Consider the following 21614-nt stretch of genomic DNA (forward strand, 5'->3'; position numbering starts at 1 on the left):
GACAACCTCCAAAACAATACAGAGAAACCCTGTCTCAAAAAAAAAACCCAAAAAACCCCTCTAAATGGCATTTAAGCATTATGCTTAGGGACCACTTGACACAATGAAGTCACCAGAAAAGCACAAAGAGTCAAAAGATAGCAACAAATGAAGAAAGGCACTTAGTGCTGAGAACTGAGACATGAAGGCAGACCACCATTGAAAAGGTTTTAAATGGTATGTATGTCTTGTCTGCATGTATACATGTGCATCATGTGTGTGCTTGGTGTTCAGGAGTCCAGAAGAGAGGGTCAAATCCCTGGAACTGGAGTTACAGATGGTCATGGTCATGAGCCACTTTGTAGGGGCTGGGAGCCCAGTGCTCTTACTCGCCAAGCTGTCTCTCCAGCCTTGCATACCATCATTTTGAACTCAGCTGGGAATTTACACTTCGTTATTCTGCACATGTCTCCAAGTGTCCATGTTTGGGTTAAGAGATAACTTGAGTAGGCTAGTTGACAGATGCAGAGTTGGAATCTACGGTAGCACTGCCTGTAATTTCATTGCAGCATGCCTATGTCTACCCTCTGCCAGGGCATAGGAAAGATGGTAGAAGTCGCATCTTCACTGAGAGTTGACTGTCATGTTCCCCATTCCTCTGAGAACCACCAGAGTTCCTGGGATCCTTATTAGAGTGTAAAATTCCTTGCCCTGAGAAATATCCTCCAATCCACTCACCCAGTCCTACGTGCATTTTTGAAGAAGCATCCTGAAAATCTAGTTCTCGGGGTAACCCTCTGGCACCTGCCAGCACAGACTGGCTACTTCCATTATTCTTGGCATATACCTCCTCCACCTCTTTGGCTAAGTGTAATATCATCAGCCTGTTAGTGTGAAATTTAACTCTAGTTACTATCAAAGAAAGCAGGAGTTGGCACTGGGGGCAGCACTGAGGGAGATGCTTTGTGGAGGGGCTCCTGTAGCACCCCACAGCCCAGAGACACCTCCAGTTCCATTATCAAAATGAAGGATGCTGTATTGGCTACTGAGTTTGCTGCGACAAAACACCTGATAGAACAGTTCAGGAAAGGAAGGGCTTATTTTGGTCCACAGTTTAAAGGTTCAGTCCGTCATGGGGGGAAGGCGTGGTGGCATGGGCAAGGGGCAGCTCGTCACATTGCATCCACAGTCAAGGAGGTCGAGATGAATGCTGCCCTCAGTCTCCCAAAGGAACCAGCACACCATGCATCTCTTGTTTTATTTAAGGGAGACAGTTCAGACTCTTCTTTGATGGTTACTGTGTTCTTAATGCAACATAGTAGACGCTTGCTTTACACACCCCCTATTCCACCACCCCACACTTAGAAGTGGTTTAATTTCTGCTGACTCTTGTTTTGCTCCCCCCTTGGATAGTACAGTATCTAAATCTTTCCATATGCCACAGCACCACAAAATCCAAAGTATTCAAAAACGATGATCTTGTCTACTGTTCAAGAAGCATCTAACCTCCGTAGGCAGAGTTTTGCTGTGGCTCCCGACCTTCAGGCCTTCACAATCTCCCTCTGGCTTCCACAGTCTTTGTAACTTACCATCTGTGCCTTTAAACCAATGACTCAACCTGTGTTAACTGCATATTTCTGGCCCATCGTAAAAAGTGTAGGGAGACAGTTTCCAGGCCCACCCCCCAGCTTTGAATTTGGCCTGGTCTTGGGCAAGATCCTCCTCAGGTCTAACTTTTACCAGCTGTGAAATAGGTGGATCAATCCCAAGAACCTCTAAGTGTACGACTGGGCTGTGATTATCTATGAGTTGTAAAGAATGGGCACTAAGGTGATGATGTCTTGCTCACAAAGCCATTTTTTGTTGAAAACGAGAAACTCTTAGGTAGGAATTTAAGTGGGACAATGTGTGAGGCCTGGAAGGATATGTGCAGAATAAGCACACCACTATTTCTAGGCAGGGGGTGGGCGTGGCGGGCTTAGCCCGAATAGGGCAGCTGAGCATCCCTACAAACCTGAGCTTTGCAGGCTGAAGCCCAGGCCGAGGCCGGTGGGGGACCGCAGCTGCAGCGGCTGCGCACTGGCTTTAGCAGTCGGTTCATTTGCGTGTCTCCGCCTCTGAGACAAGCTGGTTGGAGGAGCCCGGCATGGTGCTGCACTCTGATTGGCTGAGACACCCGCCGTTCAGGCCCGGGAGCGGACGGTTCCTACTGCGGCTGGGCACCGGCTGGGCTCCCGCGTCGGCCCCGCGTTTCAAGCTTGCGCCCGGCCTAGCCTCAACCCGGCTTGGCGCGGCCCCGGCCTCTGAACGAAGGCGCCGCTGCTGCTGGGCCTCTCGCAGGACCATGAGGAAGCGGCGGCAGCCACTGTGGCCCTCGTCAAGGTGACCAGCCGGGACTGCGGCGGAGAGAGAGGCGGTGAGAGGAGCGGCTGGCGGGGCGGGGTGGGGCGGGGCCCAGGGCTCGGGCAGCTGCAGGTGCGGGGGGCGGGACCCCAGGCCTGAGGGACCGGGGCGGGGCCTCGGCTCGAGGGGCGGGACCATGGCCGGCTCGGGTCCCAGGGGCGCGAATGACAGCGTGTGGGGGGTGGCGATGGGGAAAAGGGCGCAGGTGCGGGAGGCGGGGCCCGCGGCCGGAGGGGGCCGGGATCGGGGGCCTTGGCTCTGTGCGTGGGGCTCGGGCGGCCTCAGGGCCCAGGGGAGGGAGCTAGAACCCGTGTGCGGGGTAGCGGCGGGGAAAGGGCTCAGGTGTGGCGGCCTGGAGCAGCAGTGGGACGGGGCTGTGAGGGGAGCCTGGGGAAAAGCACAGGTGCAGTGGGCGGGGCTGAGGATCCTCTGCTGGTCCGGAAGCGGGGCTGCAGGTGAGGAGCCGCGGGAGGGTGAGTGGGCCCCACTGGGAAGAAGGGAAAGCTGCCTATTCTGGCGTCCCGGGCTTTGGCTGCTCTGAGGGCTCTGGAGGCGTTCGCGGTGGCCTCATGGAGGGGCGGGGTCAGGCCTGCCTGTGTCTTTGCTGAGTCGCACTAGGATTGCAGCTGCCCTGGTTAATAGGCCGGCCGCTTCCCTGTGCCACTCCAACCCCAAAGTGGGGCGCACTGTTTTTTTAACTCCCCTGTTGCTGTTGAAGGGGCATGGGTGGATTGCGGGGTGGTTAACTTTCATTGGCTGATCGGCTGTTGGAAAATGTGCTCCTCAAGAGTAGTCGTTGGTGCGATGCTCGAAAGGGTTCTGGATTGTTGACTCCTGGCAGCAGATGCTCATACATATTTTCTCAGTGCTGGTCTCAAAAAGATCGAAACCGTAGCGTGGTGAGGGTGAAGAGGAGGGACCTGGGGAAGAATTCAGCTTTTTGGTTGTGTGACACCTGGGGGTTATTTTGCTGTTTTTGAGTGTTTTGTTGTTTGCGACATGAGCATCCCGGTGCCTAATTGTGACTTTCCAGGAGCCAGAGGGGGATTGCTGGTCAAGAGGTGGCAAGAGGCCTCTTTCTTGAGAGTTTGGAATAAGATTTGTGGTGAGGAGACCCCCTCCCGGCCCCCCCAAACTAGTGGCGTTTTAGATCATGGTATTTCCTGTGAGGCCTTGGAACAGGCTACTGCAGCCTGGAGAGCCATGGTCAATAGAAAATGTTGGCAGACCTTTAGACCCCGCCCCCGTGAGGACTCTAAGCTAATGGGTTAGGTTTATAATGGAGCCCTATGGGATTACCCACTCCCATGCAACTTGATTCTGCCATATTCCAGAAGGAAGACTTCAGGATGAGGAGCACTTCAGACCTTCATTAGGTGTTTACAGAGACAGAGAGGAGAGAGAGATGACAGGGCCTCTGTGCCCCAGAAGAATCCTTTATCTGCATGTGACCTTTCGGTGTCCCTCAAAGCAGTTGGCCAGTCTGACTTGCAATGCTTTCTCCCTGTGTGGACTTGTTGGTGGCTTACATTTGTCCTCATTTTAGAAGGTTGGGACTTTTGGAAACCAAACACCACGGTGCTGGCCTACAGCTGGTATGGTGATCCATTGTCATCATCAGGGATAGGCTCTTGTTGGGGGAACTCTTGTTGGCAGGTACTAGGACTAGAAGCAGTATGTCTGAGTTGTTCCACCCTGTCTTGGCAGAAGCTGTGAAAGTGTCACTTAGGACTGCTCATGTCCTGTGTGTTGAAATGAAATCCTAAGCCTGGTGACTGACGTTAAGAGCACATACCAGAAAATGAGATGATTCTTTTTTCTCCTTGAACATATCTTTACTCCTTTTGTTTTGTGTTTGTGTATGTAACCGTGCGTGTGGCGGTTAGGGGATAACTTGTGGGGGTCTGTCCTCTGCTTCTGCCAGGTGGGTTCCAGGTATCACACTTGGGTGTCGAGGCACCTTAACCTCTGCCCCACTTCACAGGCCCCATGATTGGCTTTTCATTTTGTTATTGGGGTGATAGCATTTAGAGCTGAGAAAAAACTGCATAATAGAAAACTGTTACCTCGCCGGGCATTGGTTGTGCACACCTTTAATCCCAGCACTCGGGAGGCAGAGGCAGGCAGATCTCTGTGAGTTCTAGGCCAGCCTGGTCTACAGAGCTAGTTCCAGGACAGCCTCCAAAACTACACAGAGAAACCCTGTCTCAAAAAAACCAAAAAAAAAAAAAAAAAAAAAAGAAAGAAAGAAAAAAAAAGAAATCTGAAAACGGTTACCTCTGAAACCCATTGTGGTCTGTCCTCAGCCTACTCCTTAGCAGCTCTGACTTGGTAAGCAGGCAGATTGGCTTGAAGCCTCCCACTATTCTTTCTGCTGTGTGAGCTAGCAACAGCCTTTTACCTTCTCAGAGCTTTGATTTGCTTTCTTTAACAGATGAAGAACAAGCCTGAATATCTTGTAAATTTGTTGTGAAGAACCAATAGTCTATTGAAGGTGCTTCAATTACTTGGCACAGCAGTCTTGGGACCTTTCTCTCCCTGCCCTGTCCCCTGCCTGCCTGGCTCCCAACACCGATTGCTCAGAACAGCATGTGGCATGCAGGAGTTGAGGACCAGGGATTCTGAGGCCTCTGCTTCTTATGTAATCTTGAACGAGTCTCCTTCCCTTTCCAGATCTACGTCTCCTAGCTGAGTGGGAGAATGCTGGACTGTGGGATTCTTGGGAATGTTAACTATGGCTTCTGAAAAGCAGGAAAGCAGAAGCCTGTGACCTATGGTTTAGTTCTTTCAAAAATATCTGTCTAGGGACTGAAGAGGTGGCCTCAGTATTTAGGACACTTGGTAATCTTCCAGAGGACCTGAGTTCAGTTCCTAGCACCCACATCAAGCAGCTCACAGCAGCCTGTTCCAGAAAATAAAACAGAGCATTTAGCTCCTGTCTGGCAGCTGGTAGGGAGTTAGGAAATCTTCACTGAAGGAGCAGAGGAAGGATGTTCTCTAGGAAGGTGGTCTGGCTGACTGTTGCCACTGCTTGTAGGTCTGTTGTGCCTTCAGCGTGTTTTGTCTGTTAAAGAAGAGTGCCACAGACAGGTGTAGCGGTGCACATCTTTAATCGCAGCGTTCATGAGGCAGAGGCAGACAAGTCTCTGTGCTTTCAAGGCCAGTCTGGTTTACATAGTGAGTTCTAGCCCCCTCAGGACTACATAGTGAAATCTGGTCTCAAGCAAAATAAAACTGCAGTGTTATAGTGGAATTTATGAGCTTCAATGTGAAAGACAAAAAGCTATGAAACAGGAAGAGTTAAATTGGGGTGAGGATGGGAGGAAGGATGAGGGGATACAGGGAGGGGTAAAGTCTTATGGAAACCTACTGTAGACACTTTTGTATAAAAAGTTAAAATAGGGTTACCCTATAACAGAGTGCCAATGCCCCACTGCTAGTGGGCACTGCAGACTAGCAAAGTTCAGTCTCAGCCATTAGTTAGCCTCTTCTGGAGTTGTTGGCCATAGGCTATTGCCAATACTATTGGTTACTCTTCAGAACTTGATGCTAAGCCGGACGGTGGTGGCGCATGTCTTTAATCCCAACACTCGGAGGCAGAGGCAGGCGAATCTCCAAAAGTTCGAGACCAGCCTGCTCTACAAGAACTAGTTTCAGGACAGCCTCCAAAGTCACAGAGAAACCCTGTCTTGAACCCCCCCTCAAAAAAAGACCCTGTTGCTGAAGATGCCATATACTTGAATCATAGAACATTGAGAACCAAATCTGATACTCACCCAGAAGCTTCATTCCTACTGGTTAGCTTCCATAGTGCTGTATACCCTTCCAGCCATGCAAGCCACCATGGGAGAACAGTAATCTTCAGCCTTACCCAACTAAGAACCCTAGGAATCATAGTGGTTGGCCTGGCAAGACGTGGCCACTGGTGTACTAGTGGCATGAATGCCATGGTAGTAACCAATCATTTTCTGATTGGATTTAGGCGTACTTCACAAGATGAAACCAATACCTGGGACTGTTATGGGGCCAAGAACCTGTGGCTTGACAGGCCATATGCCCCAGGTAAGAACCTACTAAAATTATTATAGACAGTATTAAGCCAACTCCTAATACTTATTGTTATACCTGCAGAGTAGAACATCCCTCGGCCCTCTTCAGGGAAGCTTGTTACGATAGATGGCAGTTAACACGGAGACTCACAACTGGTCAAGGTGCAGAAAATAAGAGATGGTGGAGTACCCAGCACTAGAGGGGACATCTGTATCACATCCTCCTAAGGCTCAAGGGTATTAAAGAAGAAGGGGGGATGGAAAGACCCATAGGTGGTGGATGACTATGAGGGCAGGGCTCGAGACCTGTGCAAGCCCAAGCTAGAGCAAATCCCAGCATGGAAAGGGCAAGTGGGCATGAGGGGCCACCCGTGGCTAAGAAGCTATTGGCAACTGACAGCTGCTGGGAGGGTGAGAGTCAGTTTTCTTTAAGTGCAGTCGTTTTCTATGCTCCAGTAGAAAGCCACACATTCAAGAATATATGGGCAGAACAAATTTGACTTGATGGGTTTAAAGCAAAAAAAAAAAACGAAGAGGGCACAGAGTTGGATAGGTAGGGAAGGGTGGGTCTGGGAGGAGTTGGGGGGCTATGATCAAAACACATTATACAAAATTCTCCAAGAACTAGTAAAAAAAGAAAGAAAACAAAGCTATCCTACAGTTCTGCCTTACTGCACACTGAGCTCATGCAGTGTTTGTTCAGTAGTCTTTCTTGTTCATAGTCATTTCTTTTAAATAGTGTTGTAAAATTTTTAGCTCTTAAGTTTAAACAAAATTTACAGGGATAATTTTAAGTAAGTAGGAGCTCAGCTGTGAGGTGTCTGTCTTGCTTCATGCTGCCAGTTCCTAGTCCTCTCCCTGGAGGCAGATGCTATGACCAGTTTTTCTTTTCTTTTCTTTTTTTTGTTCTATGTTTTTTCTCTTTAGCAGTCTATGCAGACCCCTCCTCCCCACCTCCATCTTGGTATCACTTTCTCATTTGGAAATTGTTCCAACAGTGGGGAATGTTCCAGCTGGTACTCTAATACTGTAAGCACTGGTCTTTATCCCCCACCCCATGATGTTACTCAGCCCTGGCTAGCAGGCAGTATTTAGAAAAAGAGATGCCCCTTTTTTCTTCTCTAGGAATGAAATGGCTTTGGTCCCAGTGAACAGTAGGTTAAAGGGCAGTCCATGTGTCTGGGTGTGGGACAGGGAGCTGAAAGAGAGGAAAGGTGATTTGTTCACTGGCAATTAAGAACTGATTTTCCATTGAGTCTGTGATTTGAAGTCTAGCCCTGGCACTTACTGCCTGTGTAATAGGGGACAGCTTACTTACTGGTCTTGCATCTTGGTTTCCTTGTCTGTAAGGTGGATGATGATAGGCAGATCTGTCTTGGGGGTTTGTGCAGAGGAGAGGACAATCTGCTTGCAGAGCATGCAAGTGTAGATGCAGGCCATGTAGATGCCTGGAGCAGGTGAGCTGCTGTGACTCATAGCCTGAAGCGGACTCTGTTCCTTGCCAGTAGATGCTCACTGGGCAGTTAAGGGCAAGTGTGGAGACATAGTGTGGGTGTGGTGGTTGAAAAGACAATGGCCCCCAAAGGGATTGGCACTTTTAGGAGGTGTGACTTTGCAGAAGTAGGTGTGGCCTTGTTGGAGGAAGTGTGTCACTGTGGGGGCAGGCTCTGAGGTGTCTTTTGTTCAAGCTTCACTCAGAATAACATTCAGTACACTTCCTGTTGTCATCTGATCAAGAAGTAGCCAGCACCGCATCTGCCTGCACGCTGTCATTGCTCCCTGCTGTGATGATAATGAACTAAATCTCTAAAACTGTGAGCCACCCCAATTAAATGTTTTCCTTCAGAGTTGCTGTAGTCATGTGTCTCTTCACAGCAATAGAAGCCCTAACTAAGACAGTAGACATACAGACAGGACTTTTGAGATGTTCGCAGGCTGTGTTGAGAGACACTCCAGTCGCTGGTTATAGAGCAGAGTGACGGGCTCAGCCGTAGGGCCTCATTTTTCCTTTTCTTTTTCCAGACGGGGTCCCTCTGTGTAGTCCTGGCTGTCCTGGAATTTGCTCTGTAGACCAGGCTGGCCTGAAACTCAGAGATCCACCTGCCTCTGCCTCCTGAGTGCTGGGATTAAGGGTGTGTGCCACCACCACCCTGCTTCATTTTTCCTCCTTTGTGAAAAAGCTGTTCAGTTCTTGTAGACTCCCTTCCAGTTCTGCTTCTTTCACTGTTATAATGTGAATACATTGATCCACCCATGAATTGAGTTATTGTATGTGTGGCATTATGCATGTGTTTTTTCCTGCTCAGAGAAAGTCTGCTTGCTATTGAGTTCCCAGGACTTTGCCTAGAGTAGGCTTCTTGGGTGATGGCATGATAGACCTCTGTCCAGATGAGTCATATGTCCCAGTTGTGGTCACCTATAGTTTTTCTGTAAGTCAGCCTTGTCTCTGGACTCTTCCTAAATCTCCAAATCCCTGAGTGTTTATCCAAAGGCAGGTATGTGCTGTGCCCCCAGTGAGCTATGGGCTTTGGGTTTGGCTGCAACACTTGTCCTATGGAATCTTTAGAGTGGACAGAGCTGGGGAAGAGTAGGTCAAAGATAGTCTGGTCATATTGCTGGCACGTCCCTCTGTCCTCAGCCTGCCAGTGGTTGGGCTGGAGGATGGAGGCTGAGGGAGATGACTAGGTAGCTTACAGATTTTAAAAAGATTTACTTTTTATTTATTTGTTTGTTTTACGTGTGTGCGCCCACGCCCACATGAATATTTGTGTACTATGTATGTGCAGGAGCCCATGGAGTACAGAAGAGAGTGTCAGGTACCCTGGATCTGGAGTTCTAGGTGGTTGTATATCTTTATGGGGGTGCTAGAAGCTGAATTCCTGTACTCTGCAAGAGCAGTAAGTTCTCTTAGTTGCTGAGCCATTTCTGCAACCCCACGTAGACTTTGACATAGGCAAGAGAGAGTTGGTTGTATCAGAATGTATTTCCTTAACTGTCATTGTGGGCATCCTTGATCTTGGAAAGTATGTATCATTTTCTGCAGGTGAGCATTCACTTTTCCCTCTGTTGGCTCCCAGGCTACGTGTTTTACAGGACACACTGTCCTACCCTTTAGTGCAAATGGAGGATGACCGAAGGAGATTCACCATCTCAGAGGCCATGGAATGAAGTGCCAAGCAGATTCAGGCTCTGGAGTGGCCTGACCTGGACTGACATTTTAACTTTGTCACAGACAACACCTCAGCAAATGTCTTTCCTGCCTTGTAAGATGCGTATTCTCTACATTGGGGCTTTGAAGTGAGGGTCCAGTGTGGTACTTAGCACAGTGTTAATGGTGCCAGTCAGATGACCAAAGGAAGCCAACCAGAAGTCACAGAGCCCTAAGCCATCCTGAGGATGCTACTCCTAAAGTGGTAAGGCCTGAGTCTTGGTGAGCACCCTGCTTGCCTGAGTACTGATGATTCACTGAGCTTTCTCAGTGGGGCACTGGGTGGGGATGAATGTCCCATGTGCACTCACTGAGGAGAGTAGAGGTTGTACAGACCCAGGGCTTGCATCCTTTGGTTTTGTGTCTGCAGAACTTCTGTGTTCATCTGCTCTTTGGGGGAAGTTTATCTCCTGAGCATCAGAGGCTGACACACCCATGCTTGAGGCACAGAATCCGCAATGCTCATGAACGCCTGACCGCCAGGAAATACCTCCACCTGTTTTCTCATTTGTACAGAGACGTGATAGTGCCTCCCTCCACATGGCCCTCAAGGAGTTTCAAGAGATGGTACCAAACAGCACTTGGCAGAGGGCTTGCTCAAGAGCACCTGTACGTGGGTACTCTCTTTTCATCATCGTTACTGGTTTCTGGAGTGCCTTTGGGGGATCACATGTGGAAGCTGTGTGACTCATTGTTTAAAGAGTGTGTTGACTCTCAGATGAGCTGGCAGAGGGGCTGGTGGGAGCAGCCAGAAAGGTGGGCAGACCTTTTTCTGCACTGGTGCAGCAGATGCAGGCAGGTCTTGGTCTTGGAAGGGTGGAGGGTACTAGAGAGACATGCAGTTTCCTGTGGGTTGGACCTGTCCAGGAACTCCTGGACCTGGTCCTTCCTGCTTCATTGTTGTATGGTTCTATAATGTGTCTTTTATGTAACGTACCTTCTTGTGTTGTGTGTTTGTATATCTTCCATGGAAATGTAGTTAGAAGCAATTGTGAGCCACCATGTGGGTACTGGGAACTAAACTTGGGTCTTCTGGAAGAGTGCTCTTAACCATCTCTCCCAGTCCCAGATTTAGATATTTTTATTCTAGGGTTTGAGTTTGGCAATCAGAAGGAAATATAAATGGTTGGCCTTGACAGTCACACGTTTCTTGAAAATTACCTCATTTGGGAAAGAAGAAACAATAACAAGCATCTTTAAGCCCACGATTATTGAGTCCAATCATTCTCACCCACTCTGGTGGAGACTGGTAAGTAGGGCAAGGGAGATGTGTTAGTACAGCTTTGAATTAAATATTTATGGAAAACAATAAATTCAGAAGAACTTGTTTTGCTTCTTTGTGGTAATAAAATTAGTGACTTCCAGTGTTTTAAGACATTTCCTTCATTCTGTCTTCTCTGTAACTTCTTCCCTCCCTCCCTCCTTCCCTAACACACACACACACACACACTCTCTCTTTCCCTCCCTCCCTACTTCCTTCCCTCCCTCTCTCTCCTGTGTCCCAGGCTGGCTTTGAACTTATTATGTAGCCAAGGGTGCCTTTGAACCTCTGGTACTCCCACTCCCACCTCCCAAGTGTTGGGATACAGGTGTAGTCACTCCTGGCTTATGCCTTTCTTTCCAGGCACCATATCTCTGACTCTTTAGATCCAGTGGCATTTGTAGATTGCTCTCCTCCTAGGCTTCCATAGTGCCATGGTGTCATGGAATGCCTCTGTGTGACCACTGACAACTTGTGAATCTGCACTCCAGTAGGTAGGGCGCTAGGCCGGGGGAGCCAGAAGGATCTGAGTATGCCATTCCCATTGCCTAAACCCTTCTGTGTGTTTAATTCCTTAAAGAAAGGAGACCAAGTCACTAGCCAGGCCTGCCGACGAGCTCTCTAGATAAGTGTCTGTTGTAGGTATCTGGGTCCCTGGTGCAAGATCTGCAGTGCCAAGAACTATAGCTGTTTGGCTCACCAATGGTATCTGGTGGTTAGTTAAATGTGTGAGGAAGGAACTGATGAAGAAAATGGACTGATTTAAATCCATATAACAAGAAGATTGTTAGCTCAGAGGACCCTTCCATCCTGTAATATCGGAACATTTCACAGTGCTCAGAATATCTCAGTGACAGTCCACCTACAGGGTAGGCAGGGTAGGTGTGGCGCACCTAAGACAATGGAAGCTCAGTGGGTTGATTGTCCAAGGTGTGGCTAAGAGAGAGTTGGGCTCTTTTGCCTCTTTTCACATCCCAGAAACCTTAAAGTCTGATCTGGTTCACCTTGTGGGGTCACAGGTGAGGCGAGGCAATGGAGCTGCGTTGGATAAAAGCACCTGTTATAGTTTTGCTTGATTTTTTTTTTGAGACAGGGTTTCTCTGTGTAGCTTTGGTGCCTATCCTGGCACTCACTCTGTAGACCAGGCTGGTCTCAAACTCACAGAGATTAGCCTGCCTCTAGTTTTGCTTGATTTTGTGTATTTTAAATTTCCTATCATTGGATTTGGGGAGTTAAGTTCAACTTAAAAAGTGTTCGGACTTTCTAGTAAATAGCTGGATAGTGATCATTAATGTGTGTGCTTGGTGATGACCAGAATTAAGATTTGGTTCTGTGGGAAGGTTTTCAATGATCAGGCATTGCTGCTTGGTGTGTGGCCTTCTTGCTGCCTTCAGCTCATTTTCTCATGTAACTTATCTTGGGCACCTTTGCACCTAGCACCCACAGTGCTTCTTCTCATCAGGTGGAGTGCCAGTCTGGAAGTTCATGCTTCTGCCCTCCCAACACGAGGGCAGAGAGTTTGCTGCTCAGTTGTCCTGACCTCAGCTATGTGAGCACATCCAGTGAGTATAGCAGTCTTGCAGCAGCTGCTAGCAGGTTATACATGGCTGCTGATAAAGCATGTCAGTGGTTAAGGGTTTATCTCAGAGGCAAGGTGTTTTGTTGAGTTGATATTGTGATTGTAAGGGAGCAGGACTAAGTCCTGACTGGGGATGGGGCTCTGCTGTCTACCTGGTGATGGTGGCTGGCTAAGAAGAAACATTGTGGGCCTAGAGAGATTGTTAAAAGCACTGGCTGCTCTTCCAGAGGTCCTGAGTTCAATTCCCAGAAACCACATGATGATGGTTCACAACCATCTGTACTGAGATCTGGTGCCCTCTTCTGGCCTGTGGGAATACCTGCAGGCAGAACACTATATACATAGTAAATAAATATAAAAAAAGAAGAAATAGTGTGTAAATGGAGGTTTCTGTCCTGCAGCTGTTCAGTCCCAAATAAACACACAGAGGCTTATATTAATTATAAACTGTTTGGCCTATTACTCAGGCTTATTACTAACAAGCTCTTACAACCATGTTTACCCCCGTGGCTTGGTACCTTTTCTCAGTAAGGCATTCTCATCTTGCTTCCTCTGTGTCTGGCTGGTGACTGCGTCTCTGCCTTTCCTCTTCCCAGAAGTCACCTAGTCTCAGAGCCCTACCTATACTTCCTGCCTGTCTATATTAAACCAATACAAACTGACAGATGTGTCCAGTGAAGAAGGACATTGTCTCCCATCAGCAGTGTTTCTGTCCTTCAGCTTCCATTGTGGATTTTGGCTGGGGGTTGCAGGGGAGCTTCTTAGTCTTGGGAGGGCCTTGCAACCCAGTTTTGTTAGCATACCCCGTGGTGCTCCTGGAATGGGGGGGAGAGGGAAGCTGGCACTCTTCACAGGGGCTTCTCCTGCCTCCTGGGTGGCTCCTCCTTAAGGATATGGCCCCTGGGGTCTACTGTAGGGGATGGTGGGACTGCTCAGGAGGGCTGTGTGGTGAGCAAAGGGTGCTGGGAGAGCCGGGATGGGAGCACTGGGCATAGTGGAAGGTCGGGGAGGGGCGAGAGGAGGCGTGGTCAGCCGAGAAGGAGACCCCCGTGCAGGCACCGCCTCTGCCAGTCAGTCAGTCAGTCATGTCCTGACTCTAAAGTACTACTTTTATTTTCCCTGAGTAAAGACTCAGAGAAGGTCTTTGTGGCAGCCAGTCTCTCAGAAAACCTCAAGAAATGATTGAAGCCTCCTCCTGCTGGTCCTGTGGGAAGAAATCTCTGGCCCTTGAGCAAGCAGGGTGTTGTCCCCCCAATCTGCCCAACATTCAGGGGTCCAGGAAAGATCTGCAGTTCTAGTGGAAGGATGTGGGTCTGGATCTAGGATAGGCTGGTCATCAGAACTGTCGGAAGAGGACCTGGGAAGGTGTTTAAGCAGTTCTGATGGACTGATGTGGCCTGGAGTGTCACAGAGTGTACAGAGGCTACCCAGATTGCTGTGGGGTGGAAAGACTAACGAACTGCTCAAAGTGAGAGTTTCAGTAAGCCCGAGAACCTGGCTGGGATCAGTTTACAGAACCCGCTGATGGGCCCGTGGGAAGCCGGTCTGTGTCAGGAACCCCCGAGAGAACTGAGTGTATACTGCAGGTACCCAGGAGTTGGGGGCTGGGCACGCTTGAGGGACACAGCTAGCCTAAGTGTGGGGCTGGAAGGAAGAGGAAAAGTGGTTGTGTTGGTTGAGCTGAGAAGGAAATGGGGCTGAACTGTGAGGAGGGGTCAGGAGCATGTGTAACAGGCAGAACTTGAAATGCCAGGCTGCCCTTGTGAGACAAGGCAGAGAGGGTGGTACCTCAAATCCCACCCTAGACCAGATTCCCAATCTCAGTGAGTCAGTGAGAGTGCTCCAGCTGGCAGACAGTTCTTGGTGAGCTACCCAACCTTCCCAGGACCTTGGCTCAGTTGATTTTCATGTTTAATTAACATTTTTATTATTATTGTATGTGCAAGTATATGGTGTGTGTGTGTGTGTGTGTGTGTGTGTGTATGTGTGTAAGGACTCAGGCATTATGCTGGCCTGCCCCTCTCCCCTGGCAGAATGCACTCAGGCGGTACTCTGATCAGCCCATGACTACTAGTCTGCACGCAGGCGCAAAGAGCCTCTTTAAAGAAAGACCACTGCCCACTTATGCTCTCTTTCCTGCTGTTTCTCTGGAGGGCAGGCGGGGCCTTCGTTGTCCTCCCCCCTCTTCTGTCTCTGTGTCTCTTTACCTCTGTTCTCTTTCTTCCCCCTCCCCTCCCCTTTCTAATAAAACTTCTCACTTACGCTCTGTCTGCCTGGCATGTTTGTCCACTGCTTCCGACAACTTTACCTGCCATGGAATCCCCCAAGGTTCCCCTCGCGCTTTATAATAACAATGTGCACCATGGTACATGGGTGGAGGAGCACAGCTTTGGGGAGTGATCTGAGGATCAAGTTCAGAGCTGTGCAGCACGCACACACTTTTACCTGCCTGCCCATCTCGCCAATCCTTATTTTATATTTATCTCTGGTCTCAATGTGTTGCCCAAGCCGGCCCTGAACTTGTGGTGGATCCTTCTGTCTCAGCAGCGCAGGTGCTTGGATAAGCCTTTCACCAGCTGTTTGCTCATCTTCAATGGCTGCGACAGCAGCACCCACCTTAGACAGTCCTTGTAAGGACTCAGTGGTATGATATATGGGCAGGATGCCTGGTAAGGTTCTGTTACAGGGTAACTCTTTAGTAAATGATGATGTTCCTGTTGCCTGAATACTTTTTCAGATACCACCACTGGATTAAACTGACCAATGGAACACACACATGACGTTAGTGTCATCAAGTTCAGCTGTGTGAACATGTGAGAAGGAAAACCAGATTCATGGGCACAGAGAGTGTTGGGGATAGTAGGGGAGCATGGTGGTTATTAGTAACTAAGTCAGGAAGTCACAGAGAACACGCCTTGATGGGAAGTGACAGCACAAGATCCCAAGCCTTGGCAGCGGGTCCAAGGTGACTGTGAAGGAGTCATCCCATTCCTGCCTGGGCGAGGAGGACAAAATGTTTTCAGTACCCCCACCACCTCCGTGGGTATCTTAGTTGGCATACCATGGTGTGCGGCATTAGGATTATTTCCTAATGTTTGTCCTTTAACCCCAAAGCTTCATTTTTTTAGCTATGCTTGTTACATAATAACCTTTACTAATGGGCACTGAATGAACAGATTAAAATAAATTAATCAGTGTTTGGTTTTTTCCAGAGCATTTAAATGTGATAACAGTGATGACAACATAGATTCTAAGTGTTAGTAAAGATGTAGCATGATTATGAGGTGTTGTATAAGACATTATAAAATAGTAATGTTCTTTTGGGAAAATGAGTTGGTTAAAAATGAGAATTTTTTCCTTTGGTACTGGAGACTGAACCCAGAACCTTGTGCTTGCTAGGCAAGCACACCCCTGATGGAAACTCCCACCCCACACATGTTAATTTTTTTAAAGCAGTGAAGTCACCCTCATTTGTACAGATTCCTTTCAATGTGTTTGGTTGATTTGTGTAAAACACTGTGTGAGTCTTTGTTGATGGAGAATAGAGATGGCTTGTGTTGATTACCTTTTCTCATTGCTGTAACAAAATGCCTCTGGGAAAAAAATTAAGGAAGGAGGGACTCAAACTGGCTCACAATTTAAGGGATAGGGCCACTGTGGCAGGAAGTCATGATGGTGGGAATGTGAGTCCGTGACATTGTCTGCCATCAGGAGGCAGAGAGGTTTCTTCAGCCCCAGACTGCAGGATGGTACTGCCCACACTAAGGGTCTTTCCTCCTTCCTTAAACCTCCGCAAATGCCCTCAGAGACTTCTGAGTGGGATTCTAAGTCCAGTGATGTGGGCAATGAAGGCTGAGCTTCATATGACTGTAGCTATTGGGAACCATTTTCTCATTTAACTATTATTCTTTGGGTTGGGCTGCAAGTGTTAGAAATGCAAGAGAAACTGGGCAGTGGTGGTGCACATCTTTAAACGCAGCACTCAGGAGGCAGAGGGATTCAGATCTCTAGTTTGAGGCCCGCCTGGTCTACAGTGTGAGTTCCAGGAGAGCCAGGGCTACACACAGAAACCCTGTCTCAAACAACAAAACAAAGAAATGCAAGAGAACAAATACATAATAAGATACAAGTTTCTTCTTCATGTGTGAGAAGTTAGGAAAGGTTATTGGCTCAAAGTAGGTAAGGAGCATGCTGGGTCAGAGACCTAAGTTCTTTCTAAATCTGAGGCTATCTCATTGTCCAAGATGGTTGTTAGAGCTCTATCTGCATTCCAACCTTCAACATTTGAGGCCAACTTGGGCTACAGTGTGAGACCCTATTTCAAAACAATGTAGAAAACAAAGAACAGACAAGTAAAAAAGGCAGAAAAACTAACACTAGTACGATGCACCCAGAAGATTTAGCCTGTAAGGAAGTTTGCTCATTAAACGGGGATAGGTGTCCTATCATCTGTGTTGCCCTCTTGGGGAAGTCAAAGATGCTCTGAAAGATGAGATATCAGGCTGGGAAAAGAAGGGACTTGCTGACTGAAGGATGTTAGAAAGTAAATCACACATGCCAGCATCAGAAGTGAGAAGCAGTACCCATAGTTGGGGAGTGTCTTGGGCTCGGAGCAAGGAAACTGATGAGATGCTTGAACGAGACGGGCCAGTGTGTGGCCTCCAGAGTGCCTAAACTGGAGGTCAGTACGGTGGTTAGAAAGAGCCCTCAGAGTTGGGCAGTGATAGTGCACGCCTCTAATCCCAGCACTCTCGAGTCAGAGGCAGGTAGATCTCTGAGTTCGAGGCCAGCCTGGTCTACAAAGTGAATTCCAGGGTAGCCAGGGCTGTTACACAGAGAAACCCTGTCTCAAAAACAAAAAAACAAACAAACAGACATCCTCAATTAAACCAGAAAAAGACCCAAGCCTGCAGATTGTAAGGGCTGCTTGTGAACCACATAAAATAGCAAAATGAACACCTATCATGTAGGTGAAATGTCAATTTCAAAGGCAGTCACAATTTGCACCTTTGCCAAAGCACCCTTCAAAGAAAGGTGCCATTTTGACAAAGTTCATCCACAGTGGCCCTGCCTGGGGCCAGTGGAGCAGTGCCATCCCGTTGTGGGGAAGGAACAGCGGCCGGGGGAGTGGTTGCCACCCAGCCGAGTTTCAGATCACATCAGATTGCAACAGGAAGCCATCACAGATACCCCAGCACCCACACTAACACCATTCCTGGGGAAAATGTGATAGAAGGCATGGGCAGACCCTCAGTCACGTGCGCAGGCATGACTGTGGGAGAGGACCAGCAGAGTGGAGCCTTTCCAGGGCGCAGCCACTTCTATGTAACTATGACTGTGATTGCAAAGTAAAACACGAAATGATCACCGAAAGATGATAAAGCATAAAGTTGAGGCAGGCGTGGGATGCAGCTCAAAGCAGAGCCCCTCCCTGCATGCGCGTGCTGTCCCGAGAACGGCGCTGACACGAGGACTGAAGCTGGGCGCCGTCTCAGGCCTCCATGTGTCTGGGTGTGAGCCTTCTGCTCACGGGGTGGCAACAGGTGTGCTACTGCCGGAGCCGCTTTCGGGGGCGTTCCTGGGACGCTGTCTCCTCACACTCGAGCAGCTTGGTGGGCGCCTTTGTTCTGTGCAGTCTTTGGAAAGCAGCAATGTTCAGGCAGCTGAATCTTGAGTTACCATGTGACCTGGCCATTCCACTCTGAGGCATATACCTCCTAACTGCATTGTAATAGAGTAAAAAACACCCAAATTCCTGTCAACCGATGAATGGATAGAAGGACGGACGTCCATTGTGTGGGCCCCTTGAGCTGCATGCAGCAGACTGTTGTATTAGTACAGCTTCGTGCTGTCGTATGGGTGAACGAGAAACATTCACAGTAAAAGGAAGGCCCGTTGTTGCATGATTCTATTTTGTGACTTGTCCAGTAGAGGCAGAGCCTTAGACACAGAAGGTGTCTGAGAACCACTGAATTTCAGATGTTTAAAGAGTAAGTTTGGGTCCCAGAAGTCCTATCTGTTTAAAATTTTTTATTTAAAAACGTTAGTTATGGAAAAAGTAAGAAAACAACAGGGTCACTACCAGCCTCCTCTCAGCTCTTGGGATGTATCTGTCCCCGCTTCCTTCTGTGCTTGCATTTGAGTTGACCAATGTGTCTTTTCCCACAGTGCTTTAGTGGCCTCTCCGTAGGGTTTTTGAAGAAACTATATTTAGGCAACCATATCACACTTGGTTCATATTCACCTCAGGTCTGTAAGTTTGAGAAGCTGTAGGTGTCACTGTTCCCTAGAGATTGTCATGTTTATCCTGTGAACACCTCTTCACTGGAATACCTAATAGGAAGAAGAAATGATGGCAAGACCATGGAGTAGGCAAATTTCTATCCGTGCTGGTGGGAGTGTAAGCTGACTTAGCCATCACGGAAACTAGCATTGTCTGGTAAAGCCAGACACAACCTCCACCCCCCCACTCGGTCAAAGCCAGCTTTGAGACTGACACAGAGAGTAGCAGGCGGGTGTGTCCCAGAAACCTTGTTCCGCAATGTTGGCAGCATGACTGACTCAAATTGCCCAAATGGGAAGCAAGGCCAGAGCTTGTCAGTAATAGGATGGACAGATACCCTATTAGGATCCTAGTAGAATGCCGATTCCCTGATGGGACACCAGAGTCAGAAGGGGCCAGTGAGCACCAATTCAGCTAGAAAAGCTGGGTGAACTATAATATTCATTCCCACACAGACACTGGTACATATGCTGCGTGTGTCCCTTATAGATTGGGAGTAGACAAGGCAAATCCATGCTAACAAAAGCCCCAGTAGTGGGTGCCCCTTAGAGGTGGGTTACGATCTTCACACAGCTGCTGGTTTTAAGGGAGAATCCCTCATGGTCTTTCCTCAGGACTGTGTACTCTTACGAGGCTCCAAAGGACGCTGTAACGATAATCGACACACTTACTGAAAGTAAAACTAAGTATTTATTGTAGAAATTACTCACAAGATACCAAACAAGTAACCCAGATGAGCCAAGTAGTCCCTCATACCCCCACCCCCCAAACCGGAAGTCGAACTCCGGGAAAAGAGACCAAGACTTCCTGTGTGCTGTCTTTTATGCCTTCCCCCGTAACGCCCCCTAGCCATGCCCAAAAGTGGGCCCGGCTAGTGACGTAGTTCACCGCCTACGTACCTATATACGTCTTTACGTCCGTCCGTATACGTCTTTAGTCATGCCTAAAGTGGGTGTGGTTAGCGGTGTGGTAAACCGCTCTTACCTCATCTGTATGCACCTCTAGTAAGTCACATGGTTAATGGCGGCATACAGGCTTCCTCCTACACTCTTAGATGCATTGTACTTCTGTAAACAAGTTTATATAAACATTAAGAAAATTGTTTTTAGGACTGATGAGCATAGGGGTCAATAATGGGCTTATTTAACCCACAGAAACAGCTGACCTGAACAAAGGGGAGCTCTTGAACCCCAGACTGATGGCTGGGAACCCAGCATGGGACTGATCCAGACCCCTTGAATGTGGGTGTCAGTGAAGAGGCCTAGGTAATCTAAGGGGCCTTGGGTAGTAGATCTGTATTTATCCCTAGCATACAAATGGACTTTGGGTGCCCATCCCACATTGAGGGATGCTCTCTCAGCCTGGACTCTTGGGGGGAGGGCCTAGGCCCTGCCCTGAATGAAATGACAGTCTATGGATACTCCCAGTGGAGGGCCTCACCCTCCCTGGGGATCAGAGTGGGGATTGGGGGAGGGGAGACAGGAGGGTTTGGTGGGAGGGTGTGGAAGGAGGGGAGGGAGAGGGAGAGGGACCTGGAATTGACATGTGAAGCAACCTTGTTTCTAATTTAAATTAAAAAAAAAGAAATGCCACACTTTAACCTTGACCTAATATGTAATCTTCAGTTTCACATGTTCTATAGAGATTTCGAATTTGACATAAATTAAAACTTTCTTCTTGGTAAAAAAAAAATTGCTTTCATGCCAGGCAGTGGTGGCACATACCTTTAATCCCAGCACTCAGGAGGCAGGGGTAGGTGGATTTCTGTGAGTTCAAGGCCAGCCTGGTCTACAGTTCCAGGACAGCCAGGGCTACTTACAACAAGAAAAAAAATGCTTTTATTAGTTAAGTACTTCAGAAATGAATAAAGTACAATTATTTTTAACATATCTTTATCTCTATAATCTTATATTTCTATTTATTTTACAGTGTGTGTAGAGGCTGTAAAATGTACCTTAGAGTGTATATTTAATTTACAAACATATTTAGATATGTTATAAGTGCCTTAAAAAATACAAAGTCGCCACAGTGGATGATGAAAAAGTTAGGTGAGCTGAGGTTACAGTCTTAGGGGTAGGGAGAAAGGGGCACTTTGGAGCAGCCCTGGGGAGGGTAGAAGTAAACAAGAATAGGCCAAGCCTGCAGGCACTGTTTGTGTGGCATGACTAGTGGGCTGCCTTGTCACCCTGCACTCCCAGGCCTGCCCCTGCCCCCGCCCCTGCAGACAGCCTCACCCTTACTCTGGAGTGCCTTCCTTGCTGCGTTGAGCCTTTGGACTCTGATCTGGTTGTGACCCACCTGATGCATTTTTCCAGTGTTTTTCTTTGAGGTCAGTTCCCCATGCAAACCCTGCATCCTAGGTGAGGAGGGAAAAGAGTAGCTGCCATCGAGGAGCAATACCTGCGATTTTAGAGCAGGCTTTGGCATCTGACATGCTAATGGTAATATCAGATATCGATCCATGGGTAATGTGTTCAGCATTTCAAAGGACAGGGTGAAGCCAGACCTCACAGCATTGAGTCGTATGGGCTTGGAAAAGCAATTCATAAGCCTGTGGCGCATCAGCTTTTCACGGCAGATTGGATGGGTGGCATGAGCCCACTGGTCAGGGGTCACAAAGCCTGACTGGTGTCCTTCCCTTCCCTTGAGCAGGTGATCCCTGGTGCAGCAGAACCAGCAGGACTGTAGTCAGCAAGGCCACCTCCCAAATGGGCCTGGTAGGCTGAGGGAGGGAACGTCAGGCCTCCCTGGTGAGCATGTGCACAGTGGGGTCTGCTAAGCATGAGGATTCTACAAAAGGCCAGTTTGTGGTGATATTTTGCTTACGATCTAACAAATAAAACTTGCCTAAA

The 21614-nt window shown here is 48.4% G+C and overlaps 1 protein-coding gene across 1 annotated transcript in view; it reads left to right on the top strand.

Annotated features, from left to right (window-relative positions):
- Positions 1-2173: 2173 nt before the first annotated feature.
- Positions 2174-21614, top strand: part of Ralgps1 (Ral GEF with PH domain and SH3 binding motif 1) — a gene marked incomplete in the record, with an annotated part of 230742 nt that continues 211301 nt past the window's right edge. Inside the window, 1 exon segment of the mRNA XM_040735630.1 lies at positions 2174-2395.

The sequence above is a fragment of the Mesocricetus auratus genome, unplaced genomic scaffold (assembly GCF_017639785.1).
Source record: "Mesocricetus auratus isolate SY011 unplaced genomic scaffold, BCM_Maur_2.0 Super-Scaffold_100047, whole genome shotgun sequence".
In the NCBI taxonomy this organism is placed as follows: Eukaryota; Metazoa; Chordata; class Mammalia; order Rodentia; family Cricetidae; genus Mesocricetus; species Mesocricetus auratus.